Genomic DNA, 15,995 nt, shown 5'->3' with positions numbered 1-15,995 from the left:
AAAAATCTTGGAAAAAAGGTTCTAAAGGTAAGTATTTCCTGTGAGTAAGATAAGGCAGCATTTCATGAATTTCATGCTATGTAATATGATTTGTACATCATTGAGATATAAATACATTGATATCTTGATTTTTATTTCTCAGGTGGCACAGAAGAAAGGGAACAATATCTTGCTAGACTGGTGCAAGGACATTGTCAACCACTTTTGGTTTTCATGCCGAGAAGCTAATACGTATGAGGAATTTGTAGTGAGTTACTAATTTTTTTGGAAGAGGATTAAAGCTTTGCTCATTTTCATTGTGGAGTAGCATTAAATATGGTAAAAGTTGGTCCATGAGAGTGATATTGCATATGAACACTTTGTTGATGTAAAACTTTTCAATTACCAGGGCATATGGCGAAGTGTTTTGCACCATATCACAAACACACATTAGTGGATTTTATCCCATGGAGGTGTGAATCATTGCTTGCATGGGGAGCTTACTGAAGAGGAGAGAACTAAAGCTTGGCTCTCGCCTACCAAGCATTCTCATGTTCTGAAGGATTTGGCATATGTTGTACTGGACAAAAGGCTTCTTAATAATGTTGGATACTTTTTGAAATTCAGGTACTTTGTTTATATATGGAAGAAATTTCGAGACAATTTTTTATTGCCCTTGCTTATATATTTTTATATAAAATAATTATCAACATAAAGATTACAGTTGGTACTTTAAATATGATTTTCAGGAGTACAGCTGATTTGGAAGGCTTTCACCAGCACCTCCTTATGTATTGTTCTAAAAGGTTTGCGTACACTCCGCCAGTATACAGAGCCAGAAACAGGTTTGCAGCTCTGGATCACAATATGAATGTTGACCGACCAGTACAGAGGAACAAAGATGGGAAAATCAGGTGATTTCTACCTTCCATAATTTTTTCTCTACCATTTAAAAATAGGAAAACCTTAAGACCATAAATCAATGGAAATGAACAATTGGAATTTAGAATGACATTTGAATCATAAATGTGATTGAAACATTGCCATCAATTTTTTGAAATTTTCTTACATTGCCCCTAAAGTCAAGGTCATAACAGTCAAAGTGCCAAATCACAGCAGGTCTACATCTGGAGAGTGATGTTCAGCCCTGATATGTTGAAACATGTATAAACAACATAACTTATTTTTTCTCTAGGTATCACCGAGTGTTCAACAAAAAAAGTGGACGATGGACTGTTCATGCAGTTAAAACCAGAAAGCAGTACAATTATATTCATTCCCTTCTAGCAAGTGCTCTGATTATGCGGATCCATGATAGAATTGGAATGAAGTTGACCACATTGGCCCCTGATGATCCACGTATCATCTCAAAACATTTGGCAGCCCAAGAACCACCCCCCACAGAGGAGCTTGTAAGACAGCAAAAGTCCCGATTTACTGAATAGTTCATCTCTTCAAAGAAACAATGAATGTCTGTTGCTCAAATGTCATCTATTACTGACATTTCTGGGACTCCATCATGAAGAGTTTGATACATGTATCCTGTCATTTTATTTCATAGTTTATTTATTGTTTAGGTCGGACTGAATCAGGACTTTAACTCTTGCCAAAATGTTGAAATTTTTCATGTTTTTTAATGCATGAAGTCATTGTAAATAATAATGCTACTGACCAAATTTGAAGTGACTTTTTTTTGTATAACTTATCTACATGAGTTTCAGATAGGTGTAAAGAATTTACATGTGAAACAAATTCAATTATTCCACTTTCAAAAAATAAATGAAAGTGTTGACAAATAAATACTCTGTTTTCCTACCTCATTTCAATGTGTTCAGTTATGACTTTTGAAATAGAAGAAAATTATCTTGTCTGTTGCATCATATTATTATGACCAACATGTTACATGAACCAATAACAAAGTCATTCAATCAACAGATGTCATGTGGCAATTATCAATCATTTTCATGTACCAATACCACAGTAGCCTCAAAGTGGGGTTCAAAGATGAAGTCTGTAACAGAATCTTGGGATTAATTTCAACCCTCCCAAAAGTCATTGTCAATCCTTTGGAGTTATAATAAGTGTACTCTTATGTATAAGGGAAGACTTTGAAAAACTTTTATACACAGCAATTTATTGAATAGATAGACCCCCTATCTTAACCCCCTTCTTCAGTTGAAATTGTTGGATCCCCCTCAATACAATGTGTAACAGTTTGTATTGGGGTATTCAATCAGTGCGTTATAGACAATTAACCACAGACAAACTAAATTAAGATTTTTCTCCAAGACTCTCCCTCAGCACATTATAAATGTATAATACATTATCGCCACTTCTTAGCACTGCAATCTCCCTTAATATAATAAACAAACTCAAAATTTTACATGGATACTTTATTATAAGGATGAATCATGTTAGGGTAATGATCTTAATTCAGAATTTTTACATCAAAAATATACAACAGCACAAGTTTACCTTGCCTCGGTAATTATACATGTACATATTACTTGGGCCTAAAAAAATTGTTTCCGGTAACACTGATGAAAAAATTATCATCCTAATCTTCCAGGAACAAATCCAGTGTACTGGCCAAAAGGGTCTGGGTATTTGTCTCTAATCTTTCAGACACAGCAGGAAGGTATCACTCTCCTATCCCCAGCTCCTAATCGTCCATGAGTCCACAGGATATACTGCCTGTATCCTTGATGTCTGTTGGCCTTGTTCCAGTCTGCATCGTCATCAAAAACTAGCACATCCCTTCGATACATTCTGCCTAATGCTAATACAGCCTCATCAAGGATCAGTACAGAGAAATCCTAAAAGTAATTATTTAAAAAATGTCTTAACAGAATTCAGTTACATTGAAAACTGTTACGTTCTACAGAGTGGTCTTTCATATGTATAAAAAAAGGTTTCAGGAAAGAATGTCCAAATAATAATACTTTTTTTTCATAAATAACCACCAAAAAAATCTATATGAAGGTCTGTAAAAAAAATTTCAGCATAAACTTACCGGTAGAAGTGTGACACATCTTTCTTTCCTGCAACAAACTTTCTCTGCATTGGTTGGCATTTCTCTGCATTTCCCACAGACACACCAGTCTGGGAGAAGCGCCTCCAGGCTGAGGATGATACCCTCCTTGTTGTGGTGTTGGCCTTAAAATATCAAACACCAGGCAGGGATGCTTTTCGGCCATTTTGAGGCATAGCTGTTGCAGCTCTCCTGTCTCCATCTGGGCAATCTGTTCCTGAAATAAAACCTTGGTTGATAAAATTGTCTGATACTATACATACCATAGAATTTAAAATTTATATTGCACTACAAATTGATCATTATTTGATTTTAGGAATTGCCAATTTAATTTAAAATTTGTTGAATATATTCTGTAATAAGAAGTACAACTGAGTAACAGACAGATATCCAGACAAACTTATAGGAACACAAAAAAACTGGATGATTTTATATTCTAAAATTTGGTATTTACTTGTAAGACATCTGTCCTTCTATTTACTTCCTCCAGAGCAACGACATCCCGTGTTGGCCCTTGTGTATGACGTCCTCTTGACCTGCCTCTTCCCCTGCCTTGACCCCGGGTTCCTCTCACACCTCTTACTCCTCCCCGAACACCCCTTCTTCTTCCTCTGCCTCGACCTCTTTCTACTGATCTCCCATTCTCCTCATCACTACTCTCTTCAGCCCTGCTTGTAATTGAACTTTCCTATAGCCATAAAAAAAAAAATACAATTAAATTTTAGTTTATAATAATTTTTTTTTTCTCTGGAAATATAATAACATGTCTTATAGAAAGGGCGTTTGACTTTTTTATATTATTGTTAATTTAATGTGTGGCGATCAGACAGGTTTGATCGCCCGTGGCCAGCTAACCATAGCTCAGCTAGGTGGGATGGGGTGTTTGCTTTATGTGATACTTGAAGGAGTGGGGTTGAACTTATCTCCTCCACCGTAAACGATCCTAATGTGCATGCATCATTTATTAATTCTAAATGAAACAATGTCAAATAAAAAAAATCCAGTTATTCCATAGACATATGTCTATGGTTATTCTGACCAAAAAAAAAAGTAAACAAAGAAGCGTGCTAGTCCCATGTGCACGTCAAAGATAATATATTGACGTTTCTTGGCCAATTGTATATTCCATCTATATATCAATGCATATGAATGCTTTGAGTTACATAATAATGAGGGAAATCACGTAAATAACCAACAATAATACGAAAAATATAGCTAATATATTGTAACAACTTACCGACATTTTTCTCTTCCGCTGCGGTCACGTGTAAAGATGCGCGCGCAGTACGATCATATGCAAATTTTACCTTCCGAAGAGTGCCGAGAATTAACTGGGTTGTATTAATAGGTATTGAATTTGATGATTTCAAGATGTTTTGGGATTCACATGCTTAAAACATAGATATTATATAATCTAATCATATAATTACAAGCAAAGTTATTACTGTAAATCAGACTTAATAATTTATGCTGAAGCGGTACATATGTATCTTTAAAGAGATATATCACTAATATTGATAAATACCTGAACAAGCTCTATGTGCACAACAAGCCCCTCATCTAGATATATGACTGAATAAGCCCCGTATTTTGCAGAGTGTCCTGGGCTGTCAGCCCGGCCATCTCCACCCAGAGCCAGTGGATTTCCTTGTTGTTTTACATATTCCGCATACAAGTCTGTGAAATGTTTCCAAATATCAAGAATTCCAGGTTGTATATAGCATATCTGGTGATTGTAAAATGTTGACAGTTTCGGTGCTTGAACATTCATGAACTCTAACATCCTAAGAGCTTTACTTGGAATGACCCTGATAGAACATTTGATGTTGATGTCAACAGGTTTCCTGCAGGTACTTCGTCAATGTAAGGTTGACTATCCCATGTTGATTTTGAATTACAAATACATGTATTACAATTGAAACCAATGATCCTTTTATTTGTTTTATTTTCCCTGCAGTAGGATACTTGCATTTGGAACAGGAATGAAACAGCTCCATCAACTTGGACTGAAACACAATGAATTTCCTTTCATCTCTTGCATTTGGTTTTCTTACAAGCAAATATTTTTGTTTTTAGAGATTCATCATGCAGAGTCCGTCAGTTATATATAATATATATTTTTATATGAAATTCAGCATATAAACTCACTCATTTTCCTCTGAGGAATACTCCATGGAATCATCGCTATCAGAATGTTGTTCTTGGTATTCAGAATCGGAGGACATTTCATATTCGGGGGATTCTGGTGGTAGGTCATCCTCACATCTAAGGAATTCTGTGTTCATAAGTCCTTCATTCTCTTTTATGTTGCACAGTATACCAACACTTCCTCTGGCTGGGTACATGTTTATTTGAGTTCCTGAATAAAAAAAAAATTAGTAAAATATATTTTCTTCTCTTGTAACTTTGATTGAAACTCTTAAATTCAGTTTGTTTTTTAATGTACCTTTGGTTGATGTTTTTGGTTTGGTTTGGATAGATTTACTTCTTCTATTCCATGACCTGTGTGTTTGACAGGAGGATTCTTTCAGATTCGATATTTCCTCTGAACCTCCCTAAAAAGTTCAAATGAAATCAGTTAACAAGATTGTAGAATGGGGTATACATGCTTAATCCAGACATGAATTAATCTTGGAAAGTATGCTATATAAGTTTTATTTTCAAGCTGCCTTACTGTGCTTTCAATGCCAGGCATTGTGCAAGATAAATCTAATTTGGTTGCTTTAGATGGAATTTCTGTCATTGATTTATTCTGAAATTCTGTTTGCTCTGCAATGATCTACAATAATACATTATCTTCAATTTTAAGTTCTCGATCTCTCGAAGTGAGGTTGGGTCCCGTAAAACACATTTCATTGTTTTTCACTCTCGATCTCTCGAAGTGGTGGTAGCGTATACCCACCATTACACAAGCGTGTAATAATTTCTGCTTGGGCCTTACCTGGATTTTGTTGAATGCTGGAGGTGTACTTAGGTGTTTACATAGTTGAAACATCGCCGGTGCTTCTTTGTGGAGGTGACACACTGGAGTACTAATTGTCTATTTGGTCAGTTTACACCTTGCATTGGGGTTTTGAGTCGTGATTAAAATTATATATTATCCGACTATGAATAAATATAGAATTTGTTTTGACGTGACAACGAGAGAGTAAGTTTTATACACAATTTAGAGATCAACAGACTGTTAAATTTCTCGACTTTGTTCTTTGTGTAAAGTTACTTTAAAACATCCTTTTACTCATTCGTTAGAATTTTTGTTTTGGGTAAAGCGACATAACATTGTACTCGGTTTAGTTTGCGATAATAAAGTATCATCTGAACTTGGTTTTATATGCCTATTAAAGCATGATTAAAGAACAAATAAATACATAAACTTTGAAATGTTTTATTAATGCAAAATAAGTTGTTTTTTTTTTTACTTTTTATTTTTATATCAAAGTACCTGACGAATAGGGGCTGTAAGCTCGCAAACGAGATGACGCGAGGTTTGAGTACTTCCGGTGACAAACAAACCTTTACGGTTTGCATGAAATCATACAAGTTGGAAATATTCTGCAGTTTTTATTGTTTTTGGTCGATGCAAAGAAGTGGACGAAATGGGGGAAGTTGTGCAGGTCAGTAAAAATGCATTCAAATACCGGTAGTAAACCTGATTTCCATTAAGTAATAAATACAGTGGTTTTGTTTGTTACCACATCTAGGGCCTTCATACCGATCATCAATCTTTAGTTATATATACGCTCAAGTAGATCTAAATAGATTTACATTTATTTATTTACAATCCACAAATCAAGATGTACACAGTTATACGTCACATGCAGTCACGCTTGAAATTGTATATATCAAATGTTTATAAAGGGGGGAGCATGATTTTCGATCTACAGAGAGAATTTTTACGAAAAACTTTCCTACACACAGCAGTTGTAGTACTACTAACTATTACTCTTTTCACATACAACAAACCTTCATCACATATTTCTTATCGGCACCGTGCGTGCATGACCTCAATTAGCTGCAAAAATGTAGCCCTCTCATTAAAAAAAAAAGGGGGGGGGGTCACACTAAAACAAAAAACTTGGAGAGGGCTACATTATTGTAGCTAGATCTTGATAAATGTAATATTTAGACAATTTTCAAAAAGAACTGATAGTATTTAATATTACAAAACAAATATTGTTTTAGAAAGTGGATTCATTGAGATCCGGTTGGTACTTGGGGGGGGGGGGGGGGTATAATTTGATAACATAACATGTAATAAGTTATGTTTTAAAGTTCGTACAACTGTAGTGATTGTTTACTGGGAATATTATTATTATTATTAAACAAACCTTCTCCATACGCATTGATTTTTTTCTATCCTCTCTTCCTAAACGAGTTTAATATTGTATAAACACAGTTTTGATTATAGAAATATATTAGTTTATACAAAATTCAAGAATGTGGCTTTAATTTAAGACTTACAACAACTTCCTTGAGATAAAGAGAAACGTATTGCATGAAAATGATTTCTCTTCCATTTTTTTAATTTAGGTTAGATGAATCGATGTCATTTAGACTAATCTCTTGAAATATTCCCAGACAACTTGATACCCAGGCCATGGCATACAGTTCCTGCGAGTGCTGACATACCGTTAAAGCACTGACTTGTGTAACACCGAATGGTGCAATCACATATTTTTCAACTTTAAATACAGGATCAACACGTGCTCCAAAGCAAAGTTCCCACAAAACCCAAGGCTGGAAAACAGTTTAGGTGTTCACCAGGGGAATATTTACGTCGAGGGGGCTAAAGAAAGGATAAAGTCTACATACCAGCATTCTACGAGCTAATATCAACCAAGATAAATATGTGCATGTGGTGTATTAAACAGTATAATATTAAATATTAATTAAAGCTGTATGACCCGATGCCCATGTATTAATTTTGTACATAATTACTTTAAAGCAGATTAATTACTTTATAAAGTTATTAACTTTCCCTTAATTACATGCTTGAAAACATCTGCATGTAAAAGAAAACAGTGCGAATATTATTTAGAAAGTAAATACAGTGGGTACATATATAAATCATCCCATAATAGACGTCTATAAATAGACCCACGCGCGTTAGGGGAATCCCAACATGATGTATTAACTCATACGCAACTGTCTAGTTTAAGGCTGAAAGAGCGTAAAACAACGAATTACTAAGAGGTATTTGATATTTTTATTTCTACTAAACTTATCGTACGCTACTGTTATAACAAAATACACAGGTTTAGGCCAGCATTTTTTAATTTTTAGGTTTACGAAATATTTTTTCAAAATGTTTGGGTAAGAGGAGGGAAAATAAATAAAAATAAAATTGAAAAAATCCCCCGTCGAGAAAAAAACAACAATTTTTCAAGAATTTTTTTTTTATTTTGTTTTTTTAAGCATTTCTGGTGACAATCGGGTGTCCTGCTTGTAAACAGGCTTTGCAGATTGGTCGAACTATGCCATGCTTCCTCTTTGTTTCATTAACTTCAAAGGTTGAGGTTGGGTCAATGTCCCCACAGTAAAAGCAGATATCATCAAAAAGTTGGGTTTTTCCTGCAAAAAAAATGTCAATAATTTGAAAACTACAACATCTAATGCATCTAGCTTGGTTTTAAATAAATTGCTGTGTGGATTGTATTAATTTAAAGTGTGCATTTTCAAGTAAACTTAAAGGATATATATTTTTTTACCTGCATAGTATGTTGTCTCAATAGGAGTTTGACAATTTAACCCCTCCCGCACCACAATCGTATCCTGGAATTCTCCCCCAGGGAATAAAGGACTTCCACAAGTGTAGAGAAGTTCCTGCTGAAGTCGACAAATAGCCCTCTCCTCGGGAGGACTTAGCTTTTTGGAGGAATATACGACTCGCCGTTTGCCACAGTCACAACAAAATCTCTCACCTTGGCTACAGAAAAAGAAATATTTATTGTACTTAAACAATATCTGTCCTCTGTAACCAAATACCTCTGCTATTAAGAATGCATCTCTAAGTAAGTTACAGAAATCAATTATCACTTTGATGTTTATCATTATGAGTTCTCTCAATAATAATTAGCAGAGATATTGATTGATTTTGGACAGGTACACTAGTTTAATAAAGTTGTATTTATGAAATGCCACATTTCAAGTTTAATATCTGAATGTGTTTACAACATTAGTATTTTTGAAAAGATATGCTTTTTCATATTAATGTCAAATACTCACTAGCAACTAAAAGGTTTTTCAGCTGTCTGTCCCGATCAGTTGTTGTCACCTTTTCTCTCAGACTAGGGCGATCTTTATCCGTAGTCAGCGTACCATATGTGTCCTCAAAAGACTTGAACACACCATCATCAGATAAGACAGGATCTGGTATGAAATCGAGATCTTTAAAAATCTCCTGGGAAAGGCGTGGAGGATTCAAATTGCAGTATGTGCAGTCAGCTTCTGTACACTTCTTAATCTGTGAATATACAAAAGATATTGTCTCAGTGTGATATATTTACAAATGAAAATTAACTTTTGGTATATAGCCCAGCTAAAACAAACTTGATTAAACCACATTAAACACAGATCATATGTACGAAGTATGATACCTGGTAGCTGTAATGCCTTGATCGTGCATGTTTTGCCAAGAAGTCATCTATCTTTTCCGATTTCAATGTCCTCAAACTGGAGATATCTTCACTTTGTCATCAATCAACAAAAAGATGTTGAAGAGATCAATAATCATGTCCTCCTGTGCAGCATCATGCACAACATTTTCCCCCTCCCATTTCAGCTTGGAGAATCTTTCTTTCAAAATATCAATTGGTACTTTCATAGCTTCCTTGTAACCATCCTTGAAACATGCATTTTTAGTTGCAGCATTTCTTAATTTTGACAAAGATGTTAGTGACTTTGTCTGCATTTCAAGTCCAGGAATCATTCGTCCACGCTGAAGAGCAACATTTTGCAGTGCTATATTTAGAGTAGACATGCATCGCTCTGCTGGGTTGTAGTAACTTGCTGATGGAGCTGTTCGGATGCAAGTAAAAAAAAAAGTCCAAGTCCAATGCTATAAATTCAAGAAGACAACATAACTGAACAGATCTGTACGTGGTTCTATGATCAGGACCACCATCAGTTGTTCTCAAGAGAATAGGTTTTTCCATGTTTGTTTGAAAGATACTTTCGCACTATTGACACTGTTTCTGTACTATGTCGCAATGGTGATGATGGTTCAAACACCTTCTCTTTTACTGTAACATGCACTGTGCCATTGTAGAAACTGTCTTTCGAATTCTCGGGAACATCAACTATGAAGCAAACAGAAGGGACAATCCCAGCCACATGGAAATCATGATCAAGGGCAATGTTTTTCTTAGGATCTGAAACTAGGCCTCCATGATGTGCTCTGGCACCTGTTGACACTGGTTGCCCTGGTTCACTAACTGGAATGATGGCTTTGTCATCCAGGCTCTGCAAAACAACATGGTTTCTCCATTTGCTTGCAAAATCTTTCATTAGGTAAAATTGATGTTTTCCATAAGGCAGATCAGCATGTTGAACTCCGAGAAGTCTTTGTTGCACCGCAAACTTTATATTGAATTTCCCAGTGTAGTTTTGAGCAGAATTGTGCATCGGATTTGAAGGACAAATTTAATCGAATCCAAGAAATGGAAGGAGCTGGCGTTCCCTCAGGTAAGCGTTCAATGATCTGATTTCTCAAGTCTTCTACAGACATAGCAAATGGCATATACTGGGTATCTGTATATCTCCTTTCATGAACCACTGATTTTTCATCTAAATATTTCCCAAGTTCTGTCTAAAAGGGTTCGAGTTTTGGATCACAAGTTTTTCCATTATTTTTTCGAAGATCAAAGATCAACGCTGTGTCATCCAGTTCCATTAAAATTTTACTAGTACGCAAGTCAATTTGTGATGTTTGACTATTTTCAGGAGTGTACTCATAGTCAGTTACAAACTGATAAATGCTTCTCAAAATTGATTTACTTCCCCCTGAATGCTTATGGTATCTGAGAATAGTCTTTCTACATTTGTCTTGTAGCATATTTAGGTATGCTTTCTCTTATTTTGTTCACAATACCAATTTCCAATGATGTAGACTGCTGGTTGTCCTGTTCTTCAATTTTCCACACTATGTTCACATTCCCTAGGTAGTTACCATATCTGTAGGTAAACAATGAAATATCAAAAGATAAGTGCAAGTTATCTAACCACTTTCTTTGCTCAGTTTTGTCCTCTGGCTCGAAGTCGATCAAGTCGTTTTCTGTATAAGTTGTAATGTTCTTCAAAAAGTCATCCAGTTTCTTGTATTCATCTTTCACACCCTTCACCTTTTCAACTTTTTTAAGACTCCAATTGTCTTTAAAATTTCTCAGAGGCTCTGATTTTCTGTGATTCTGTGCAGTTCTCTCCTTCATTCCAGACGAAAATGACAGATATTTCTGCAGGCCTGTTACAAGATCCTTAACAGCTGTGTAGAGTGGTGCAAAATCCTTGCATAGAATCCATGGAATAAGCAAAAACTCTGCTAGGTTTTATGTCTGTTCCTTTAGTTCAGAGGTCACCAACTGTAAAATATATTACTAATTTTAATGTTTCAGAAACATTTTTAAAATGCAGTAATGAGTTAATTTCTAATTACTAGTACAGTATTTTATCGATAGAAAATAATAATAATAATTGCTCAAAGCGTTTTACAATTCATTATTACCCTGGCAGACCTTATATCAATCTAGAACTTTCTCAGCTTCCTAGGAAGCATACAGTGCAAGCTGCTGTTACAGGCGCTAGAGCACTAACATTCTAACAATATTTTTCACTGTCTATACCCAGGTACCCCTTTTACACTTGGGTGGAGTGAGGAAATTCGTGTAAAGTGCCTTTCCCAAGGACACAACGTCGGCCCTGCCGCGGCCAGGACTCGAACCCACGACCTTTCAGTCGAGAGTCTGACAGCCTAACCACTTGGCCACCGACGCCAAATAACTGCATGGGTTTACACTAGCAAAGTCATATCCACAAAATTGTTACCTGTGGAACTTTCTTGTGTTGTTTTTTATACCCCCCGAACGAAGTTCTGGGGGGTATATAGGAATCACTCTGTCTGTCTGTCTGTGCAGATTCGTGTCCGGGCCATAACTTCTTTGTTCTTTGACTTAGGCATACCATATTTGGCACACAGGTAGATCACCATGAGACGATGTGTCAAGTACCTTCATGACATCTATATGACCTTGACCCTTGACCTCAAGGTCAAAATTAAAGTTTTTTTTACAATGGATTCGTGTCCGGGCCATAACATCTTTGTTCTTTGACATAGGCATACCATATTTGACACATGAGTGTATCACCATGAGACGATGTGTCATGTACCTTCATGATCTCCATATGACCTTGACCCTTGACCTCAAGGTCATAATTAAAGGTTTTTTTTACAATGGATTCGTGTCCGGGCCATAACTTCTTTGTTCTTCGACATAGGCATACCATATTTGACACATGAATGTATCACCATGAGACGATGTGTCATGTACCTTCATGACCTCCATATGACCTTGACATCAAGGTCAAAATTAAAGGTTTTATAATGGATTCGTGTCCGGGCCATAACTTTTGTTCTTTCACATAGGCATACCATATTTGACACATGAGTGTATCACCATGAGACGATGTGTCATGTACCTTCATGACCTCCATATGACCTTGACCTCAAGGTCAAAAGTAAAGCTTTTATAATGGATTCGTGTCCGGGCCATAACTTCTTTGTTCTTTGACATAGGCATACCATATTTGACACATGAGTATATCACCATGAGACGATGTGTCATGTACCTTCATGACCTCCATATGACATTGACCTCAAGGTCAAAAGTAAAGGTTTTTACAATGGATTCGTGTCCGGGCCATAACTTCTTTGTTCTTTGACATAGGCATACCATATTTGACACATGAGTGTATCACCATGAGACGATGTGTCATGTACCTTCATGACCTCTATATGACCTTGATCCTTGACCTCAAGGTCAAAATTAAAGTTGTTTTTTTTTTACAATGGATTCGTGTCCAGGCCATAACTTCTTTGTTCTTTGACATAGGCATACCATATTTGACACATTAGTGTATCACCATGAGACGATGTGTCATGTACATTCATGACCTCTTTATGACCTTGACCTTTGATCTCAAGGTCAAAATTATAGGTTTATGCCATGGATTTGTGTTCGGACTATATCTTCCATTTTCTTCTACAAATGCACACCATATTTTTACACTCAGGAAAGAGGTAATTTATACCTATTAACAACACCCTTTGGGAGATTGGGGTAAGCGGGGGGGGGGGGGGTATTCTTAGTGAGCATTGCTCACAGTACATCTTGTTTGAAATTTCTGAATCCAGTTAGATGACAAAACATAGCAGGAATCGAAATGCTGCGGTCTTTCAGCTTGTCAGATGAGGATCCAAATACCACATAGTATTTGTTAAAGTGTTGACAACATCCCTTCCAATGGTGTCTGTTTGCTGCGATGTGAATCCTATCTTGTGTTCTCGCAAAGTTTCAATAACAACATTTGGCAGTTGATCTTTATTTGTGTTTTCCTCCCTATTCAATAAATGCGTGTCTGCATATATCATTTGCTCTACTTTCGGTTTAAAATGCAAAAATATATTCTTTTTCCGGTTTCATACATTTTAAAATAAAGGTGACATAAATATTAAATGTTTATTTTAAATCAAGTGTGAATTGAAAAGTTTTTGAAAACGTACCTACGAGGAGGGTAGTGATCATAACGTCTCCGCGCTGTCATCAAAATTTGAAAAGCATTGGCTTGTTGGATACGGACTTCTTTGCTTCTGGGTCCCCTTTCTTAACAAGATTCACAATAATACTTTTAAAGCCGAAGTCTTGTAAAACTTTGATAGGTGTTTCCAACGGTGTAATAAATGTGGCCGATTCCTCGGAAGTACCGCTCACAACATGGTCTATGAGCGTATCATTTGTTTCTCTGTCTAAAATCGTGTTCAGTAAATGACCAACCGAATCATCTTCTTCAGCTTCACGAATGGTATTAAATGTGTACTTTTTCTTAATACATCTGAAGTTAATTTTAAAGTATGATCGTTTCGGCACATGTCCAGAAGATGGCATTTTAATGTACGGGTACTTTTGGTGCACATAAAAATGTTACGTAACATGTTGATGATGTTACACCATGTTCGGAAAGACCGGTCCTTTTCGTCACTAAATGTACGACGTTATTTTTGGCAACGTGTGATTGCATCATCATACGACTTCTTTTTTTCCAAGGAAGAAAATTTCAGGTCGGCGGAAAAAATCAAATTTATAGCTAGTTTGGGATCTTTTATTTTTATTTCAGTTTTCCAAAAACAGGGTCGGCGGGTTTGTAAACCGAAATTTCAAAAAATGCTGGCCTTACACAAATAATAAGACCACCGATGATTTGAAAGTTTGAACTGGTCACGTGACTGTCACTTGAAATAGCAGAGTGACGCGAAATTTGTAAACATCGATTTAAAATCAAATTATTTGGGTTAAAACACGCGAGATAATTTATGATATGTCGTATAGCCTCATAACTACATACGTGCGATGATTTAATAGCGTTTTTATGAGATGGAAGAAAATATAATTCGGACCATGCAGCTTTAATAGCTGTTGATTCAACCGTAATATTTTAATAGTTTAGTATAAATAAAAAATACACTACTGATTGTTATTGTTTTACTAAGTATATTTTATCAATACACGTTGATTTTGAATCCATTCAGGAATGAAAATATCGAAAGTATAATTCCGTTAATGTTATGTGTCCATTCAGAGTCCTTTTTCATCCCGGATAATAATAAAGTTGCAGCAATAAAATTCTATCACTTTGCAATGTTCTTTGTCCACTAAGATACCTTGATGATCCGGATAATTTTGCATGCAGTCGGCTGTAGTCCAAACAATCGAAACAATAATTCATACTGCACAAAAGCTGGCCCTGTACCAGATGATAGTAATGATGGCTGGACTTGAGGGACATCATTTTTATAAAAATAAAAAGAAAATACTGTATTCTAGATGTAAGAAAAAGTTTATTTATAATGTACAGTGAAGACTAGAAATAGAGAATCCACGATAAACAGGCGTTAATAATACAGAATATACACACTCTACAAATTCTCTACCACATTATTGGATTATTGGAAGGAGCAACCACTTCAAATACTCTCTCCGGCGTTTGCCTCCTGATATCTTTAGACAATAAGTCCCCCGCTCTGTAATTTCTTGCTAAAGATATACAAACGTAATCAAGCCATATATAATTAAATTATCTTAATATTACCAATTTCTTCAAATTGCTTAAATAATGATAATTTAAAACCCCAGTGAAGTAAAAGGCTATAATATAACCATAACATAATTTTAGCCACATCACAAAATTATCTAGGTCTACTTGATTGAATGATTGATTATTTACTGTTTATAGCCGCTTGAACAATTTTTCAGCTAGGCCTACTTGAGTTACATAATTCATTGTACATTTGTATGTCTAATTATTAACAATAATAAGCCTAGTCGTTTGAATTAAAAGAGAAGAAGTGAGTTGAATTAAAAGTATAAATGATTCATGAAGATGAACGTATCCTCACAGTTACCTGGTTACTGTATACAACTTGTTCTCCATCGACAATTGAACCACTGCATTGACAATGTACTTGAAGTTGTTAAACCGGGACATAATGAATGGTTGCGGTACACAGCGTTCTCTGATTTACGCATAGGGGTTGGTTTTTCAGACGTGTAGTTGGCCAATTCTATACTTGTAATACTGAATCGGATTTGTTTGTCACCGGAAGTGACGAGAAACGAGACTTACAGCCCCTATATGAAGGAAAACATGTCAAAACGATATCATATGATCTTGTTGGTATACATTTAATTCTGAACCATACCGGTGGACCTTCAATTTC

At 35.7% G+C, this 15,995-nt stretch overlaps 1 long non-coding RNA gene and 1 pseudogene across 1 annotated transcript; one reads left to right on the top strand and one right to left on the bottom strand.

Annotated features, from left to right (window-relative positions):
* The first annotated feature begins 423 nt into the window (after positions 1-423).
* LOC125662435 (uncharacterized) lies at positions 424-1,759 on the top strand. The gene is made up of 3 exons (XR_007365394.2): positions 424-606; positions 729-893; positions 1,175-1,759. It is a non-coding gene; the product is annotated as an uncharacterized LOC125662435 (long non-coding RNA).
* Positions 1,760-2,474: 715 nt separating this feature from the next.
* On the bottom strand, positions 2,475-3,259 carry LOC125662433 (P2X purinoceptor 7-like; annotated as a pseudogene).
* Positions 3,260-15,995: the final 12,736 nt, after the last annotated feature.

This window comes from Ostrea edulis, chromosome 8, assembly GCF_947568905.1.
Source record: "Ostrea edulis chromosome 8, xbOstEdul1.1, whole genome shotgun sequence".
Taxonomy (NCBI): domain Eukaryota; kingdom Metazoa; phylum Mollusca; class Bivalvia; order Ostreida; family Ostreidae; genus Ostrea; species Ostrea edulis.
This window is presented reverse-complemented; position numbering and strand designations above follow the sequence as displayed.